We start from the raw sequence: 21957 nt of genomic DNA on the forward strand, positions 1-21957 counted from the left end.
GCAATTTGATTAGAAATGAAAATTGCCAGCTCATTTACCGTCACTTTATTCCCCATAGTTGGTCTTCTGGGTCACACGATCCTGGTTTCATTAATTAAACACAATTAACCGCCACCCCACACACACACAGCAGAATGCACATGACTTCAATCTTCCAAAACATGGATTAATTACCATTCTAGATGAGACAAAATATACACCGATCGGTCAAAACATTATGACCTGATGAGTCAAAACATTATGACCACCTGCCTAATATGCTGTTGGTCCACCGTGTGCAGCCCCATATGCAGCAGGGTGCGATGCACTCTGTATTGTAACAAACTCCTCCCGTGACCACCATTAACATTTTCTGTGACTTGTGCCACAGTAGACCTTCTGTCGGTTCGGACCAGATGGGATAGCCTTTGTTGCCCTCGCGCATCGATGAGCCTTGGGCGCCCAACACCCTGTCGCCGGTTGGTGGTTTGTCCCTCCTCAGACCACTGTCGGTAGATACTCACCACTGCTGACCGGGAGCACCCCACAAGCCTTGCTGTTTCAGAGATGCTCTGTCCCAGTCATCTGGCCACGACAATTTGTCCCTTGTCAAAGTCGCTTAGGTCTTTACTCCTGCCCATTTCTCCTGCATCCAACACATCAACTTCAAGTACTGACTGTTCACTTGCTGCCTAATATGTCCCACCCCTTGACAAGTGTCATTGTAACAAGATAATCAATGTTATTCACTTCGCCTGTCAGTGGTCATAATGTTTTGGCTGAATGGTGTCAATCAATTAAGACCAGAACAAGAGAGGGGCATAATAAGGGAAAAAAATATAAGGTGGCTAACTGAGTTCATAAAATGATAAAGAATGGAAATAGGATTCCAAGGAAAATCAACTATCCAATACTTGACTGGGTTTAGAAAAGATTGGAAAATACTGAAAAAAGCATAGGGGAGGTTTACAAGGTTGATATGAGAAGTTTGTTTATGAGGAGAAATATGAGAATTCTGCATTGGTCTCTTTTCAAGAGAGAGTTGAATAACTTCTTGATGAGTTGGAGGGTGAGGCTTCTGAGGAACGTGCAGTTATATTGGACATGAGCTTATTGAATGGCAGGGCAAGCTCAAGGGCCACAGCAGCCGACTCCTGCTCCTAATTGATATGTTCATATGTGCATTGAGCTCAACACTGATTCATTAAACAATTAATGTGCCCCATCTGCTTCTATTCTCTGACATTGCAGAATTGTACATTCCTGTAAGCTGAATTTTACACGTTGTTTTAATATGAACGGTTTTCACCTATGCTTATAATTTTTAACTTCCTTAACTCTTTGCAATTCCAAAAATAAAATGAGTAGAAATTACAAGATGTGCCAGTATGGCAAGATAAAAGAGTAAATCCACTTTTTTTTTAACGCAGTCTCAACCAAGTCTTGTGTCAGATCCTCCACTGCATCAGTTTGATGTTTCCCTTTACAATTCTAACTCTAATAGACAATTTCTCTGCATTTAATAAAGACTTGCCCAATCTGAGCATTACTGATCTGTCCAGCTGATATCATATTTAAAGATCTTAATCCCCCAATGTACATTCTTAGACCATAAAACCGTGACCATAAGACATAGGAGCAGAATTCGGCCATTCAGCCCATCAAGTCTCCTCTGCCGTTTGATCATGGCTGATCTATTTTTCCCTCTCAACCCCATTCTCCTGCCTTCTCCCCCATAACCTTTGACACCCTTACTAATCAATCTCTGCAATCACTGATCAATCTCTGCAATCACAGTCGAAGAGCAGTTGAAGATTCCCTATACTTTGGTACACGTGACAATAAATTATCATTCATTCATTCATAAAAAATACCCACTGACGGCCTCCACAGCCATCTCTGGCAATGAATTCCACAGATTCACCACCCTCTGGCTGAAGAAATTCCTCTTAATTTCCATTCTAAAGGTACTTCCTTTTACTCTGAGGCTGCCACCTCTTGTTCAAGACTCTTCCACGACTGAAAACCTCCTTTGCAGTGAATAGTTCCATTTGAAGTACTCAATCCCCATGACCAAAGACAACTCCTTCCTGATCAGATGCAAACTGGCTCCTCTCTCCGTACATGCGAGCTCTGATGCTGCTTTCTGAACTTCCTCAAAAAACTTACCCTGGTTATTAATTCTCGGTCTATCACATATGCCAATAATAAAGCACAGTTTCTAGGTTATATTTGTTGCACAGGAAGTGCCATTGGATCTGATGAAAGATATTTGTTTTTAATTGACATTCTTCAAGCTCATTTACAATACAGGTAATTATCAGCATCCATTCGCAAGTTCCAATTGTCTCTCATGATTTCTTTTCACAATTCATCATGAAATACGCAAAGCTCCTGCAGCTTTTACATTTTTCTCAACAACAGTTAGCAAGTGATGCTGTTATTTCTGCAAAGACACCATGCGTTTCTATTATTTTTTTGCAAGATCCGGCCCTTCATTGGAACAAAAGTAATTAGAACCAAAGTAAAACTAAAACTCATTCTGAAGTTGCCGCTTGACTCTCGTGCAGATTTGACACCAGCAGAAAAAAAGTTGCATGTATTTATTCTGTACAATTAAAAGATTTCAACTCACCAGTTCAGTTTAGTGACCCCTGCTTTGTCTTCACAATGAGGAGCCTGACAACAGTGCATGCCAATTCTGTCTTCCATATATCTTGGACTATTGTCTAAACCCATAGGTTTACAATCTCCATTGAAAATATCTGCATGTAGTTGCACACGGCAACATGGAATTCTCTGCCTCAGAAGGCAGTGGAGGCCAATTCTCTGAATGCATTCAAGAGAGAGCTAGATAGAGCTCTTAAGGATAGCGGAGTCAGGGGGTATGGGGAGAAGGCAGGAACGGGGTACTGATTGAGAATGATCAGCCATGATCACATTGAATGGCGGTGCTGGCTCGAATGGCGGTTCTAGCCTACTTCTGCACCTATTGTCTATTGTCTATTGGCAATGTGGCACAGCGGTTGAGCTGCTGCCTTACAGTGGGTGGGTTTTCTCCGTGTTCTCTGGTTTCCTCTCACATTCCATGGACATGCAGGTTTGAAGGTTAATTGGCCTCTGCAAATTGTCCCTAGTGTGCAGGACAGAATTAGTGTACGGGTGATTGCTGGTCAGCATGGACTCGATGGGCCGAAGGGCCTGTTCTCATGCTGCATATCTAAAATAAAATAAACTGTGCAGCATAGCAAAAATATATTTTTGGCATGCACCTCAATTTGTTGCCAATTATTTTTTGCTTCCAGTTACATTAAATGCCTTGCATCAGATCCGTTTTATGCTTTGGATAATTGTATTAATTCATTATCACTACCATGACTTCACTGTTTTTTCTTTGCAATAATCTGGAAGTCCATTTCTTAATTTTAATATTTTGAAAACAGCTCAGATATTGTGCATACATTTCATTTCTTTAGATATAGAATACCTACAGGAAGAGTGTAAGGCATTACATTTGATCAACTTCAGAGTTCCCTTGTGTTATTTCTTTTACCCAGGTAAATGCAGATATGACTGACCTCATATTTGAAAAATGTCCAATTAATTTCAATTCACCAGAGAATTATAATTTTGCCTCTGGAAAGTATGTGTACTTGAAATAAGAAAGAACAAAATGAAGAAAATATCTAATGGATCTGCAAAGTCGGAGGAACGGTAAACTATTTTACTGTGTAGGAAGGAACTGTAGATGCTGGTTTAAACCGAAAGACACAAAAAGCTGGAGCAACTCAACGAGTCAGACAGTATCCCTGGAGAAAAAGAATAGGTGACGTTTCGGGTTGAGACCCTCCTTCAGACTCTTCAGAATACTTTACTGTTTTAGGACAATGTCGTGCCATCAGATGTTTACAAGAACAAGATGGTAACTTAGCACCACCTAAACAAATAGTCAGAGTAGTAAGGATAAAACTTAAAGAATGGTCCATTATAGGTTGCAATGCAGGAGTGCTTAAATAAGGAAACATCACAATCAAAACAAAAAGGTTATAATGAAACAAGCGAAGAAATAAAAGTTGGACCTTGAGGAGATGGAATTGCCAATGGTAGTTTTATTGCCAATGTTTGTTTTGCAAAAATTAGAAAGCATGATTATAGTCCGAAATTGTTGAACACACTGTCAAATTGGAAATCAACATAGCATTGTAACGTTGATTGAGCTTCATTAGAAAGCTCCAGGAGGCCATGTGCAGAGTGATGAGAATGGAAGTGGGGCACAAAATGAAAGTAATCAGATGTGCAGAATAGTTTTCTCAGACTAAAGGAAGGAATCCCGCAATGTTTGATCTTGCTGATTTTGGAAAGATTACTGTGTGAGCAGTGAATGCAGAGCACTGATTTTCTTTAAAGGTACAAGCCACCTTTTCATCTGAATGGTTAGTCTGCAGGCCTGAATGATAGCAAGGGACGTGATGAAACGTATGGGATGCATCTACTCTATGTACAGGAAGAGACTGTGCAAAATGAAAAGTATTGCAAGGCTAATTGAATTGAACTAGAAAATCACAGACACAAATATTGAAAAGTTGCAAAGGAAGAGGTTGGCAAATATCATTGATGGTAACATCATGCTGGAAGTGACAAGAGGATGATCTATTAACCCTGAAAACTTGTGGGTTGGAAGGCAAAGGCAAGGAATGCCTGCATGTTGCTCTGTTTGGGAAGGTAATGGATAGGAACAGTGTTCCAGGAAATGGAAGAGACATGGTTGAAGATCATGTTGGCCATAGTGACATAACGTTCTGAGTTGAGGGGAAGAATGGGCATTATAGAAGTACTGATATGGAAGTGTGTGAATGGATGCAATGGAGCTGAGGAGACTAGAAATACAAAGCAGAGTCTTTATGCAAAGCTAATTGCGAGGAGGTTAGGGAAATTATGGGTTCAATGGCCTTCTGATCAATATCCTTCATGTTACTGAACACTAGTATCATTATTAGTACCAAAGGTCAGAAGCTACCTCCACAAATGGGAGGGAGAAGCTGAAAGCAAAGGACAACATCAGGGATGAACCTCATGCAAGCAGGAAAAGGGTTCAATTCACCCACAAAATTGATGAGAATTAACATGTTTTGGAAAGAATAGGAAACATCTCGAACATACAAAGTTATTGACATGCTGAAACAAGAGGTGGTGGTGGAGTCTTGAATAGGCCTTGAACTCAGAATGCTCCACATATTTCACAAAAGACAGACATGGCTATGGCCCACATGGATTCGCATAGCAACAACTCTTGTTTGGAGAATGTAAGAAGAATCACAGGAGAAGTCAGTCAGTGAAATAATGTCCAGCAAATGGGTAGGGATAAAGATAGATAGGGACCTATTATATTAGGCCAATATTCAAAGAAAAATTGAAGGTACCATACTTTGGTGATGGTACCATATTGGTGCCATCCTAATGAGAGCTGAAAATGTCATGCGTGCGGTTAAAATAAAGTAATCAGGAGCAGGAAAAGGGTAGTAATAAAGTAAAGGAAGAGTTTTTAAAAATGGGGAGCTCTGCATCATGGGCAGGACAATGGGAAATGAAAGTTAGCCAAGATTAAACAACATTTAAAAGAATTTTGGACAGGTCCATGGATAGGAACAGGTTAGAGGGATATGGGCCAAATGTGGGCAGGTGGAACTAGTGTAGATGGGGTATGTTGGTCAGCATGGGAAAGTTGGGCTGAAGGGCCTGTTACCATGCTGTCTGACTCTACAACTCTATTGGAAGGAATTAGCAAAGAATAGACTGAAAATATTTGTTGCGTCTTATTTGTGGATCATGGCAAAAGTCACAGTTGATAAAGATGGGATCTCTCGGGGAGACATGGCCAGGCACACTTTGGAAAGAATGGTTAAGCATTGTGGTATAGCATTGTGAAAGGGACAGGCAGGATCGGGCATCGGTATTCATCATTTGCAAGATAGAGATAGTCCGCTAACCAACAATGGTGGAAGTCATGTCTGTACGTTTAGTGACGTGGTCAGGATTGAACCTCGGTAGCTGAAAATGTAGACAAGGCAAGGCTGAGTGAGTAATGACAACTGAGGAAAGGGTAACAGTAATTAAGAAAAAATTATAGACATAATTAGAGGGCAGAATTAGACATCTTGGTTGGCGGGAGAAAGTTGGGAGGAAGGGCATGTTTCCATGATGTCTGACTTTATGCCACCACAACTCAAAATTGATTTATGTGGAGCCTTAGGAAAGCTGTTGCAGTCTTTGCTGAAGACTGGTTGTTCAGGTCAGGAAAAAAACATGGACCAGGTCAAGTAGAAGGAGGCATGGGGTCATAAAATAGAGAAGAAAGATCTAGATGGTGATTCATATGCAAGGTTTAATGAGTCTTGGATCCTTCATGCCAGAAATAGAAAAATATGTTTTGTTTTTGCAGCAGATGAAGTGAAGAATAAATTGGAATTTTATTGCAACCAAACCATCCACAGGTTGCAGATAAAGAGTACAACATTTAGTATAAGATAAAGTCAGATAAAGTCTGATTAAGGATAGTTAATTAAAGATAGATTAAGGTCTCCAATGAGGTAGATGGGAAGTCAGGACCACTCTCCAGCTGGTGAGAAGACGTTTCAGTTGCCTGATAACAGCTGGGAAGAAACAGTCTCAGAATCTGAAGCTATGCATTTTCAAATTTCTTTAATGCGTGCTTGATGGGAGAGAGGAGAAGAGGGAGTGACCAGGGTGAGACTAGTCCTTGATCATGCTGGTGGCCTTGCTGATGCAGTGTAGATGGATTCAATGGAAGGGAGGTTGGTTTGCATGATGGTCTGGGCTACGTCAACTACTCTCTGAAATTTCTTGCGGTCTTGAATGGAGCCTTCTCAAACCATGCTGTGACGCATCCCGATAAAATACTTTTTATGGCCTATCTGTAGAAGTTGGTGAGGGTTGTTGGGGGCATGCCCAACTTCCTAAGTCTTCTAAGGAACGAGAGGTGTTGGAGTGCTACCTTGGCCATAGCTTTGATGTGGCCAGACCAGGACAAATTGCTAATATTATGTTTTCTTAAGAACTTGAAGATCGATGAAAACCTTATTAAATTTGGATAATGTTGTCTTGGCAGCTCATTAAGTGGATAACTCTTCCCCAAACCGTTCAGAAATTGTTAGCCTTGAACAGTAATGCTTATGGTAGTAGCAATTTACCATTTTAAGGTGGAAAGGAGGAATTTTCCCTTTGAATCCACAGTGAATATATTGGAGTGGGGAACAGTTGATGAGGATAAGAAAGTGGTTGTGACAGTATTTGGGTCAATAACTAGTCTACTTGGAAAGAGCAGTACGAACTAATGAAGGTAAAGATGTTCATCTGTTTGTGTTATAGAGTGACTAATCCTTCATTAAGGTTTCATATTTAATCATTAAATACTTACTAAATGAATCTGAATCATTGCTTCTAATTCACAGCAAGTAAATGAACCAGGCTAATTTAAAACACATTTTGTAAATACTGTCTGCAAGTAACTGTCAGTTCCCCTTAAGAAAATAATTTATTTTCTGCAGCTTTACGTTCACTTACCAGAGATACTTAATGAAATATAAATAAGCATGTTAATTTGTACTGAAGTTTGGAAAGTTGTACCTCTTATATTTCTTTTTAAAAAGGGAAAATACTGCTGAGACCAAAAACTAAAACAAAATGGCACAACAGGTGGAATTAGTTTTCTGTTCAATGTCTTTTCATCAGAACTGTTGGGGTCAGCTGAGTGCTTCCGTTACTATAATTGTCATGGTATTCTGCTGAAATTTTACTATTTAATATGTTGCCAGATGTCCATCAATAATTTTCAGTTCAATGAATTAAAAATTAAAATCGTTGAAGACATGAGCGACGCAGTGGTGCTGGTTTCCGACGGGCACTGTGATGGACGCCCCACACATCTCTGTCCTCCACACAGCTGGCCAGCTCCTCTTTTGTCTCTACATATGCGTCTTCCATCAACGTCTTCAGCCTTGTCTTGTGTGGTCGTCCCGGGTTCCGTCCTCCATGGGTGGGTTCCCACAGCACAACCTTGTTTGCTGGTATTTCTGGATGGCGGTGGCAATGATCAACGAGCCTCATCCTTCTTGATCTGACCTTCTCGGTCAGAGGTGGAATCTCCCCGTAGAGCTGGGCGTTGGTAGTGTGGTGATTTTCAGTTCAAGGGATATTTGTTTGAATCAGCTCATGAGAATTATCCCTGCAACAGATTGCAAGGTGACGGGCAAGAAAGGAGAATTGTTCTACCACCACCTGAATTAACAGAACATCAACATTTCCCAGTCCTGGTTAGTTCCACTGGAAGTGTTTCAGAGCAACTGAATTGGTCTTATTAATGTACAGCCTGACAAATGTCAAGATTCACTCTTTTAGCAATTGAAACAAATCATAGCAAGAAGCCCTGTCTTCCGGAGGAGATATTTGGTAGAAACCATAATTTTAAAGTGAAAAAACAGGTGAATAGTACCATAAAATAGGAAGCTGTTTCATTCTTACTGCCTTGGCTTGCAGCTGTAATTCCACAAGTTCCTGGTCTCAATCCTCAGAGAGCAAACCATCCTGGAATAATCCTAGATATACAATGAGTGAATGTGAAATTGAAGCATTGCAATTAAATATATTTACCAAATGTATTTTTCAGTATAGTTTATTGTCACGTGTACCAAGGTACAGCAAAAAGCTTTTGTTGCGTGCTATCTAATCAGCGGAAAGACAATACACGATTACAATCGAGCCATTTACACTGTATGGATACATGTAAGGGAATAATGTTTAATGCAAGGTAAAGCCAGTAAAGTCTGATCAAAGATAGTCCAAGGGCCACCAATAGGTTTAACAGAACCTAGCATGGCTTCCTCATTTACTGAGTTCTGCATTAGATCGCCTTGAATTTTGTGTAAAGACAGATCTTGACCATGTCTACAATAAGTGTTAGTATGAGGGATTCAATGTTGAAGATATCTGCGCACAGCGTTAGCCCTGCTTAGCCATTTCCACATTTGTCGCGGTAACTCCAACGCGTTAGACCATTGTCTGGGGTAAAGTCACAAGGAATTTGATTTTCTGTTGATTCTGAATCCCCATTTCAGAGCGTATCTGGAAACACATACAGGTCAGATAGTCTTCTCCACAGAGAGAACATTACAGTGGGAGATCGGCAGTGTATTTTCCATAATATTGATTGTAAACAATAATAAGCTTTGATACTGTTGCTTCTTTCAGGATTGTTTCATATGATTTATTGTTCTCTGGGCGCTAACAATGTTTATGGAAAGTTTCCATCGGCAGTCTGTAACGAGTATTTGAATGATAAGGACACGCTTTGTTTCAAACTCTCCTCAAGTGTATTTATCTTCATGTTTTGCAAATTGCTTTTGCAGGATCCACAATGAGTAATCCACATGGAACAAATTATTGTGATGAGGCAGATTTGTGACTCTTACTTTTCTGTGTGTCAACTGCGAACAATGCCAAGAGGAAATAAAGAAACCAAGACACATAACATATATGTAAGATCAGTTATCTTTATGACATGTTAATTTTGTTTGAAAAAAAGCTAATTATTTGTCATTAAATATGAATGGTTAGTACCGAGATGGACACAAAATGCTGGAGTAACTCAGTGGGACAGACAGCTTCACTGGATAGAAGAAATGGGTGACATTCCAGGTCGAGGCCTTTCTTCAGACAGAACTCTCAACCCGAAACGTCACCCATGTCTTCTATTCAGAGATGCTGCCTGTCCCGCCGAGTTACTGTGACATTTTGTGTCTATCTCGGTACTCACCATTCATATTTAATATGTAGTAATTTGTAGTTCTTTTCAAACAAAATTAGCATGTCATAAATGTCATCTTCGGTGTAAACCAGCATCTGTAGTTCCTTCTTACACACGAATGGTTGGTAGTTCCTTTAGTGATAGTGAATTTTGTGCAAGTTAGAGAATTTCTGAAATAATACACGTGAGTAAATACTTAATAAAGACAAAGCAGACATTGCAGAGAGGGAACGCAGCAAATTTGTTTGGTGTTTCATTTGAATTAAATCCATGATTCACTCTGAAATGATTGTTTGCACAGATAGAAAAACCATTTGTCTATTAATTTCTTTTGTACGAAACAAACATTCTCAGGTGAAGCTGGATGAATTGTAAGTTCATACATTATTTAATGTAATCTTTCCAGATTTATATTTTGTTCTATATTTTCCTGCGCTCTGGTATCATGTTATTAAATATTACATTAATCTTTTCTGAAAGAAAAATGAGGGTTGACACTAAATAAATATTGTGACCAGTCATAACCTGGTGCGGTAACTTCAAGCACATGGCTCAGAATACCACAGTATGGTAATAAGAAAGAACATTGTCTCTGAAAACAATTAGATCTTGTGTACAGATGGATTTTTTCATTTATCCTTCTGACAAACAAGTTTATCACATCTTATAATTTCTCAGCAAGAAGTCCATTACTATTTTTTATACATGGAAATGACATGAAACTCACAAGTAATGAAATTACAGGATAAACTGTAGCACACTTATGGTCATTTGGGAAAAGGTGGGCAGAAAGTAATTTTGGTTGCATTTTGTCATGAATTTGCAACTGTGGTCAAAATTGTGCATCTATTGTTTTCTATTAAATCAGTTGCTTTGGAATAATTACACATGGAAATTATGATAAGGCAAATTAAAAGACCTCCCTGTTTCATAAGCTTGATGCATTATCTGTTATCTTGTGCAGGCACATTAGTGCTACAAAACATTGTCATGCCATTGAGCCTGGTCTCATGAGTAAACATGATGTGTGTTAATTAAATCTCTTGATTGTGATAATCCAGCAGTTTCTAAGAGTCATTGAAAAATCACAGGCCAATCCTGCCCTGGCACATTGAAAGATCAGCAGTGATTGATTTCACTACCACCTTTGTTTTGTGCACAATCCTTGATGTTGAAAAGATTTGATAGGAAGAAGCAGGAGAGATAGATGTTACTGATGGGAGAGTCATGTAATCAAGCAGTGATTTGACTGGAAATTTGACTGCATTCATCTTTTGTGCATGAAGGTTAAAGCAAATCCCAAATTGTATGCCATCTAAAAAGATGTCAATTGGGGATATTCTTGTTTTAAGATTATCATGCTTTCTTCCCTTTAAATTGTGGTAAACCATGGCTTTTACATTTCACATACATGCACACACACACTGCTGCTTGCTACTTAGTTCAATGGTGCTTCGTTGTCACATGTGCAAATGCACAGTGAAATTCTTTCTTACAAACAGTCCAGTAGAGTATTCCCATACCTAAGCAAAATCTCTAATTAGCAAAGTGTGCAGAAATAGTCCACTGAGCCCGCATGCAAGATTTTGTTTAGGCATCATTTTTGTTTTGGCACCATTTTCAATGTCCAGTCTGTGCTCTCGGTCTTGTGAGCGTGGCCGGGCCAGGCAAGCTCCAGGCTGCTGCAGGCCTCCAGCCATCACCTTCCTTAGACGTGTGGACCAACCTGCGAACTGACATCCCACTCCTCCACCATTCTCCTTTGTCCCTCGGGAGTGACTCCCGCCATCGTCCATGAAGGCGCGGGTAGGCCAGACCCTGGTCCCGCGCTTGTCTTGTCCATCCTCAGGTCTCTGGTCTTCAGGACCCAGGGCCGGCTTGGCGTCCTCTCCCTTACCAACCACGGGCCGCCGGTTCTTGCGTTTGGCCACAGGGGATGAACAGGGGCAGGCTCGGCGACTTCCCACCAACAGGCCATGGCCCATTGGGAGCCTCTGCAGCGCGGCCCGCTGGCAGCTGAGGCAACTGCAACAATATTTACAGGCTGGCCCATAGGAAATGGTCAGCAGTTGTTAAAGTGATTGCTTTATGGGTGACCCCTTCTTGAGCATAGGGTAGGTTCGTTACGTCCCACAGCCAGGCGGTCCAGTGACTCTCGATCAGTGGCAGCACCCAGGTCACAAATTGTGGGAGCTGAACTCTGTGGCTTGCAGTCTGCAAAACACTAAGTCTGCACTGAGATGATTGGGGATCCTCTTAAAATCATGCAAACTTTGCGTTTCCCAGCATAGTGTCCCTTTGTTGAATAGGGCACATCACCCAGGTCATTAAGTAAATAATGTGCACTGCGTAGATTGATGTTATCATCGCGTGCACAATGATGGGGAAATTGTATTAGCCTTGGCCGTGAATCACACCAGTTTCACACCGGGCGGAACTTCAACAAGAAATTTGTACAAATACTGCAAAACGTCAAGTCAGTTATTATTAGGGAAATGGAGAAATTCAGTGCAGTGAACTGGAGTGGAAGGAAGCAAGTGTGACCAAGGGACTGTTGAAAAAAATCTTCATGTTACTGGACTAGTAACCAATGTTTCAGACCATTAATTCCATTAGGCATTAGTTGAAATCTCACCACTTCCTCTGAAGAATATAAATCTATTTTTTTGTAGTTAGCCTCACTAATAATAACCATGGAACAACAGGAATATGGTATTCCTTATAAAACATAAATGTTCACTAATATACTTCAGGAAAGGCAATCTCCCATCTTTACCTGGAATGGCCAAAATGTGAATCCAGCCCCATCAAGCTGGTTGACTTTCAATTGTCTCATCATTTTGGACCAACTGATAATCCTGGTATTGCCATCAAGGTATAAATCCGATGAGTAGGATTAAATTTAAATTAAACTTAATTAAATTAAGAAAAATAACAGTCAGAAGAGTAACAAAAATATTTTCTGAGCTGAGCTAGAAATAAGCCAGCGAGAAGGAAACTAAATAACCACCTCTTCACACAGAAGACATTAAACTTGGACGTATCTCCTCCAAAAGTCAATGGATGTAGGGATCATTGGAAATTTTAGCTTCACAATGTTTATTTGATAAGGATATCAAGCTTTATGTACCTCTGTTTGCAAATGTATATGAGATAGAGGTCAATCATGATCTGATTGAATAATGAGGCTTGCTAGAACTGCTACCAGAGAAAGTTTGTTAAACATTGATGTGTCCAGCTGCTATACAAAATTGAACTTTGCTTTAATGTATTCCAGTAATCCCTATGTTATCAAGTGTTACCAGAAAGTTTGGTCAAATGATGGTCACTTATTTCCATCTCCGATGTCAAATACTAGTTTATGCAAACGGACTGTGCAATTAGGTTCATGGCATGGATACCAACCATTCATTGTCAGTGGGCAGAATATCCACCCCATGCATTTGTACCTTGTTTCTTGTGTATTTTTCAATCAGCAACTTTGGAATGAAAATTACCGCCGTTTAAGTTTATTGATGTTTGCAATCTCACTTTTCTCTACAAATCACAAATATTTATTTTTCTTGATTGCAACGCAAGAAGCATATCAATCATATGTTATTTTTACCTGCCCCACACATTTATATTTAACATTTCTTTGTTAAATACATCCCAAAAACAATAAACATCCCATATCCTCTAGCCTCATACCCACTCCATCTACATTACCCTAAAAGTCTTTCTACCATTTAAATATACGTGTTAACATGTTGATATGATTCACCATTTGGCTCAGGCACATATATTATCTTGAGAGGATACATTTTTAGCACACAAAAAGCAATGCATTTATATCACATCTTGATATCTTGTTTACTCATGTTTTATTTTAGAAAGTAATCTAAATATGACTCATTACTTTACTGATACAAATATCGGTCATGGAAAAATATTTTTTTATAGTATACTAAATTATGTGTGGAATATATTTGTGGGGACATTGTGGTTTTCAGGCTGGTTTGAGTAGATAGTGCATGATGTAGAATGTGTGAGCCGTGGTGAATCAATCATGTTGAATTTGTCAAACAGTTATTAGTTAAGTTGTAGATTGTGCAGAATTATATTTTTTTCTCAGTTCAAACTGTGGGTTATCTTATGCAGATGGGCATATGTGACTAGCTTAGATAGGCATTTTGGTCTGTATGGATGTGTTAGACTGAAGGGCCTGCTTTCATGCTGTGGGCTATTAATAATGAGGTAGCGCTAAGAATTTATTCCAGCTGCCTGATATGAATTCAGCTTATGATATATATTATAAACATTACCAGAGTTGCTGGTCCAGGAAGTCTACATTAACAAGCTGGCTTCTTGCGATCAGTGCAAAACTCAGTGTCCTGGCAATTCAGTTGAGTACCGGAAGATTTCTGTACACTATGTGGTGGATTTTTTATGGGTGCCATAAGTAATCTCCTGAAATTTGACCTAGATTTAATCTTATGATGTTAATGAGCACTGAGCCATCTGGGAATGTACAGCAACCTCTCAAGGTGTTTGATAGTTTTGTCGTCAATTCTTGCGCAAAATTGATCCTCCCATTATTGTGACACCAGCAGTGTAAAGCTTAATCTGCTTAAAGGTTGAAGGCCTTCTCAGCATTATTTAAAGGGACTGAGTTTACCTGGGCTATTGCCCGAGAGGGACATATCTTGTTTCAGTTTACATAGTTCCTGATTGCCATCACTCCCTCTAGTCTCCATTAATGTCCTCAGGTCTCACCTCTTCTTCTTTCTCTATGACTGATGGCCCTTCAATTAGTTCTCCAAACTCTCTTGCAACATCTCCCTCACATCCCCAACTCTACTTTATCTTCCCCACCAATCATCTCTAAAGCCACATGTTGAATTCCCCTCTCCTGCCATATTATCTATGCAGCCAGAACTGAATAACATCAGAATGAGTGCTAATCTTCTACTCACATCCCAACACCTTGTGGTCTTCTCTCTGATCAACATCTAAACTTCACACCCACAATTAACCTACTCTCTAATGCATTTCTTCCAAATTCTGCACCACGATGGTAGATTGTGGAGGATTATCCTTTGTGGAAATTCATTTGGGTCGAGGCTTCTTCCATCATACACAATCTCCTGGGTTTGGAACATGATAGGCAACCCAAGGCTGGGATCCTTGCACAAGACAATCCTTCCCCAGAGCATGTCTTTGGTGCTTTACAATATCTGGTACTCCGGCTTCTCTTTGGCAGAATTAGGTCATCGCATTTGTAGCTGTCAAATTTTACTTGCGCATTCTTGATCAATTTTTGTCCTTTTGCAGGATGGAAAGAGAGCAGGAAAAAAATGCAGAAAAGTCGCAAACTTTTCATTTCTCATCAGATTAAAGTAGAGTGTAACATTTCAGTGTTGGAAACTTTGAGATGTGGAAAACCTTAAACTTTGCATTTCTATCTCTGGGTGTTATTTGCGCACAACACTCCTTCCAATTTGGAAAGCCAATATCTAGAATCTACCAAGGCATTAAAAGTATTTATAGGACAGAAACAGGCCACATATTTACTTTCTACAGGAACCTCTTTCCACCTTCTGGTGAGGGAGGACGTCATTGAAACTTACCGAATCGAGAAAGGCCTGGGTAGAGTAGATGTGGAGAGGATGTTTTCACTAGTGGGAGAATCTAGAACCAAAGGCCAGAGCCTCAGGATAAAGAACGTACCTTCAGAAAGGTGATGGGGAGGATTTTCTCATTCTCAGAATGGAGCAGAATTGATGGGCCGGATGGCCTAATACTGCCCCTAAAACCTATGAACATGAACTTCTTTCATCTCTGACCATCAACAAATCTATCCATCTCTTTCTTGACTATGTGCTTAGCAAGCTTTTCCTTAAATGCATCCATATTAATTGCATCAACTGCTCCCTCTAATAGTGTATTCTACTTGGCTTTGTAGAAATATAGGGCCCTGGTGAGAACACATCTGGAGTATTGTGTGCAGTTTTGGTCTCCTAATTTGGGGAAGGACATCCTTGCTATTGAGGCAGTGCAGCATAGGTTCACGAGGTTTATCCCCGGGATGGCGGGACTGTAAAATGAGGAAAGATTGGAAAGACTAGGCTTGTATTCACTGGAGTTTAGAAGGATGAGAGGGAATCTTATAGAGACGTAAAAAATTATAAAAGGACCGGACAAGTTAGATGCAGGAAAAATGTTCCCAATGTTGGGGGAGACCAGAACCAAGGGCCACAATCTAAGAATATAGGGGGGACCATTTAAAACTGAGGTGAGAAGAAACTTTTTCACCCAGAGAATTGTGAAATTGTGGAATTCTCTGCCACAGAGGCAATGGAGCCCAATTCACTGGTTGAATTTAAAAGAGTTAGATAGAGCTCTACGGGCTAGTAGAATCAAGGGATACGGAGGAAAGGCAAGCTCAGGTTACTGATTGTGGATGATCAGCCATGATCACAATCGAAGGGCCAAATGGCTTCCTCCTGCACCTATTTTCTATGTTTCTATGTTTCTATATCAACATGCCTTAGTTAAACAATTGTAAAGTCATATGGAAGAGGCACAGACCCATCGAATCCCCAGGCCCATGCCCCCTTCAAATACTTATCCGAATGCAGTCCATTTTACTACATCTGGTCCATAACTCATTTTACCTTGACACCCAGATGCTTGTTCAATGTGTGAGAAGAACTATCTGCACTGTCTTCTGAGACAGTGCCTTACAGATTGTAACCACCCTCCGCATGAAAGTAATTCTTCAAATCCTCTCATTCCCATGTCTTCAGGTCTTAGTTATGTCAGCCATGGAGAACAGTTTCTCCCTACCTAACATCTAACATCTATGCCTCTCAAAATTTGATCAGGTCCCCCATCTGGCTCTATTGCTTCAAGGAAACTAAACCCATCCTATTTAGTCTCTCTTTGTAACAGCAACATGCAAGTTATTCTCTCTTCATCCTCTCTATTGAAATCACATCTTTCCTGCAGTATGGCGACCAGAAGTGCACACAATACTCCAGCTGTGGACGACCAGAAGTGCACACAATACTCCAGCTGTGGGCAACTATAAATGCAGCGAAACCTACTGGTAAATCCCAAGTATTCCATGCTCAACCACTTGCTTCTCAGTCTTGCCCAATGTATGTATCAGGGAGTTTAAGACTCCCATTGGCTGGGGAACCCATTGATGTAGCTCCACTGATAAAGGATTAGAAAGTCCTGTATAATGAATGGAGAGAAACAAGTTCATGTGAAAAGGGTCAATGAACACATAATCATCTTTAATGGGGTACTGATTGGGAAGGATCAGCCATTATCACATTGAATGGTGGTGCTGGCTCGAAGGGGCAAATGGCCTACTCCCTCACCTATTGTCTATTGTCTTTCTTTGCATTAATTGACTTTTCCATTAATATTTATGTGTTTGTCAATGCATCTTTAGATTTAGATTTAGATTTAGAGATTCAGCACAGAAACAGGCCCTTCGGCCCACCGGGTCTGCGCCGCCCAGCGATCCCCGCACATTAACACTATCCTATACCCACTACGGACAATTTTTACATTTACCAAGCCAATTAACCTACGTACCTGTACGTCTTTGGAGTGTGGGAGGAAACCGAAGATCTCGGAGAAAACCCACGCAGTTCACGGGGAGAACGTACAAACTCCGTACAGACGGCACCCATAGTCGGGATCGAACCCGGTCTCTGGCGCTGGAAGCGCTGTGAGGCAGCAACTCTACCACTGCGCCGCTGTGCCGTCCACAGTAAGTATGGTGTAAGTGCTTTATCTTTTTTAATTATGCATGTTTAATTAATGTTTAATATTTTGAAAATTCTATAATAGCTGCAGAAATGGGCGGAGAAATGGCAGATGGAGTTTAACCCATGCAAGTGTGAGGCATTGCCCTCCGAGAGGTTGAATGTAAGGGGAAAGTATATGGTTAATGGCAAGATCTTTAACAGCTTTGATGTGCAGAGGGATCTTGAAGTCCAAGTTCATAGCTCACTGAAGGTGGCAGCATAAATAGATAGGATTGTAAAGAAGGTGTATGCTATTCTTGGCCTCATTGCTAGGGGCATTGAATATAAGAGTCAGGAAGTCATGATGCAGCTCTATAGGACTTTGGTTAGGCTATATTTGGAGTATTGTGTGCAGTTCTGGTAACCCTATTACAGGAAAGATGGAGAGGAGTTGGAGAGGGTGCAGACGAGGTTTACCAGAAAGCTGCCTGGACGAGAGGGGTTCAGCTAAAGGGAGAGATTGGGTAGACTTGGATAGTTTTCTCTAAAATGTCGAAGATCGAGGGGACTCTTGATAGAAGTATATAAAATTAGGAAAGGCATAGATAGGGTGGACAATCAGAACCTTTTTCTCAGGATGGAACAATCAAATGCTATCTTTAAGTATCTTGGCAGTGCTGGCTCAAAGGGCTGAATGGCCTACTCCTGCACCTATTACCTATTGTCTATTTAAGGTGAGAGGGGCAAAGTTTAAAGGAGATGTGTGGGACAACTGTTTTACAGAATATGGTGGGACCTGGAACGCATTGCCAGGGATGGTGGTGGAGGCAGATACGATAGTGGCGTTTAAGAAGCTTTTGGACAGGCACATGAAAGTGCAGGGAACAGAGGAATATGGATCATAAACAGGCAGATGAGATTCGTTTAACTTGGCATTATATTAACGGGCGGCACGGTAGCGCAGCGGTAGAGTTGCTGCTTTACAGCGAATGCAGCGCCGGAGACTCAGGTTCGATCCTGACTATGGGTGCTGCACTGTAAGGAGTTTGTACTTCCTCCCCGTGACCTGCGTGGGTTTTCTCCGAGATCTTCGGTTTCCTCCCACACTCCAAAGACGTACAGGTATGTAGGTTAATTGACTGGGTAAATGTAAAAAATTGTCCCTAGTGGGTGTAGGATAGTGTTAATGTGCGGGGATCGCTGGGCGGCGCGGACTTGGTGGGCCGAAAAGGCCTGTTTCCGCGCTGTATATATATGATATGATATGATATGATGTGATATTTGGCACAGACATTGTCGGCTGAAGGGCCTGTTCCTGCTCTGTACTGTTCTATATTCTATGTAAACAGGAACATTCAAAGTCCAAGAAAGGTTTCCTGGGGATAAAGCACCACCCATTGTTGAAATGCGAGTCAGCCTGGGTGCACAGTGGCACAACAGCAGCTAGAGTTTACATGGTGTCCCCGTGACAGCGTTGTTTCTTCTGGATGCTCCAGTTTGGCCCCACGTCCCAAAGGCATGTGATCCAGCAGATTAATGCCCACTGTGAATTGCTCTGTTTTGTTTTATGCAGGTGGTAGAATAAGGTCATAAGTTATAAGGAAAATAGGAGCAGAATTAGGCCATTCGGCCCATCAAGTCTACACCGCCATTCAATCATGGCTGATCTATCTCTCCCTCCTAACCCCTTACTCCTGCCTTCCCCCCATAACCTCTGACCTCTGAATCTAGGAAGAGTTGACGGCAATGTGGAGTGAATAAATTGGGATGGGTGCATGAGTAGAGTAAATGGATGTTTGATGGTCAGCATGTCCTTGGTGGGCCGAATAGGCCTGTTCAATTCTGTATAGGTTTTACGGTCAAGACTTGTTATAACCCCATACTTTGACTTGAGGTTTGTACAATAACAACACTTAAGGGTCATTTGGTCAGGTAAATGGATAGGAAAGGTTTAGAACTATATGGATCAACCGTGGGCACATGAAATGAACATAAATGGGCATCTTGGCCTTGGTCAGCATGGATGATTTGGGCTGAAGGGCCTGTTTCTGTGGAGAGTCTTTGACTCTTCGATACAACTCCCAGGGTCCTATCACTACATGGGTCCTCACTGTTTAGAATGAGGACCGCTTTAGGCATGAAATCAACATCTGTGGATTTGGAAAAGATAGGGCCATGGTTAGTAAATATGTCAGCAGTCCATTACACTTCTGCCAGAACAACTTCTGTACTTTACTTCACATGTTTGGGATAGATTGAAGAAATCTATATGAGTTATGTTCAGCTTACTATATCTTCGGGGAAAGTCATTGTCTCAAAGTTAATCCCCAACTGGCTTCTCTAAATGTGTTACATTTACAGCAGTCAGACTGACTGTTAGTTTTAACCTGTTTCCATTGATTCGATGGCATGGTGGATTTTATCATCCAGATTAGTTTGGAAAATATGGTCTATATCCCAAGTAATTTTCATTGAGCTATATCTTAAAGGGTAATTGCTAATACTGGACCGAGTGCTTTGTGGTGACATTTATTTCTTAGAATCTCGGAATTGTTACAGCTCAGAGAGAGACTATTTGGTCTGTAATGTCTTTGCTGTCTACTATTTGATCAATCCCATCAGTTCCATTCTCCCACTCTTGAACCTGGAAACAGGCCCTTCGATTCCATGCCGGCACTGTAAGTTATACTCTCTCAAGTTCTATTTGGTTCTGTTTTGAAGGCTTGATTGATTCTATGGCGACTACAGAGAGTGTACTTAAGATACTCACAACTCTGTGAGAGAATAAGTTTCCCTCTGCAAATATTCTGCACCCTTTTCCCCACATATTAAATCTGACTCCTCTATTCCTGAAACCGTTTTCCAATGGGAACAACATCCCTCAATTTAATTTGTTTTTTAGACTGGTCATGATCATGTACAGGTCCATCAAAACCTGAGCAAGTTTCCTAACCCGAAACATGACATATCCATATCCTCCAGAGATGCTGGCTAACCCGATGCATTACTCCAGCACTTAGTTGCTTTTCTGATAAACCAGCATCTGCAGTTCCTTATGTCTAAACATTCTTTACTTCAGGGTGGGCATGGTGACACAACAGTAGAGTTGCTTTTTTACAGCGCTGGGGACCAAGGTTTGATCCTGACCCCTCGAGCACTAACACTAGACTAACACCTGACTGGTGCTATCTGCACATACTTTGTATGTTCTCCCCATGACCGCATGGGTTTTCCCCTGGTGCTCTGGTTTCCTCCAACATTGCAAAGACCAACAGGTTTGTTGGTTAATTTGTCTTTGGTAAATATTGTAAACTGTCACAAGTGTGTAGGATAGTGCTGGGATTGTTGGGCGGTGCAGACACGGTGGGCCGAAGGGCCTGTTTCTGCACTGCATCTCTAAACCACACTAGCTGTGGAAATCCATCAATCTTGGATCCACTCCAGTTAATCTTTTTGCAACTTTCTCTGGGGCACATATCTTCTGTTTCTCTGTATTGGACACCTAGTCTGCTTACAGAAAATGTCTTTATAAATCTAATTATGTGAGAAAAATCCGAGAAGCAAACCTTAATTTGCAGTAGCTCAGAAAACAAAGAACATCTTTAAAGAAACTAGGGAGAGGAATACAGTCTCTAAAATTAATAATAACGACAGATTTAGACTAAAGTTGTTACAGATTTTTAAAAAAACTATTTCTCCTCTCTAATTTTGCATCCGTTGTTATTTGGCATCGGCTGAGCACAAAAGATGAGTCGAAAGACTGAGATGCTATTTCCTGGGTGTATTACGTGTTTTATTGTAACTGTGTGGGAGGTTGAAGAAAGAGAGGTCGGCTCGGAATGGATCGGGCAATAAAAGTGATAGGCAACAAGAAGATGGGGTTGCTTTTGCGTACAGGAACAGACGTGTTCTGCAAAAGTCGTCCTGCAACCTGTGTTCAGTTTCTTCTGGGAAGAGGAGACTGCATTGCGAGCGGCGAGTGAAGTATGTTAAACTGGAAGAGTATTTCTCAGTTTTCCAAGGTGATTTGAACTCTATTACACAAACCTAGAATCTGAAGTTGCAATGCCAGGAAAACCATCAACACCCATTAGTCTGTAAAACTGCCAACAACTCTCAATGTCTGCACACCTACTGTTAAATCCAGAAGATGTTGCCAGTGAAATTCTGCTCTTCTGCAAGGTCTTTTATAACCATTTTCCCAAAATCAAAGACCAGGCATAAAGTTGACCTTTTATCCGATATTTTCACTGTATAAAAACGCTGAGCCTCGTTGTATGCAATGTAGCTGAATTATTAATTACACGCTAGACTTTGCTTACTACTAAACAATTTATCAAGTCCTGAAGAACTAATGTTATCATGAGGAATGTTATTCCCTTAGCATAACATTAAAACATTTCAGTGCTTATT

Source organism: Rhinoraja longicauda, chromosome 32, assembly GCF_053455715.1.
Source record: "Rhinoraja longicauda isolate Sanriku21f chromosome 32, sRhiLon1.1, whole genome shotgun sequence".
Taxonomy (NCBI): domain Eukaryota; kingdom Metazoa; phylum Chordata; class Chondrichthyes; order Rajiformes; family Arhynchobatidae; genus Rhinoraja; species Rhinoraja longicauda.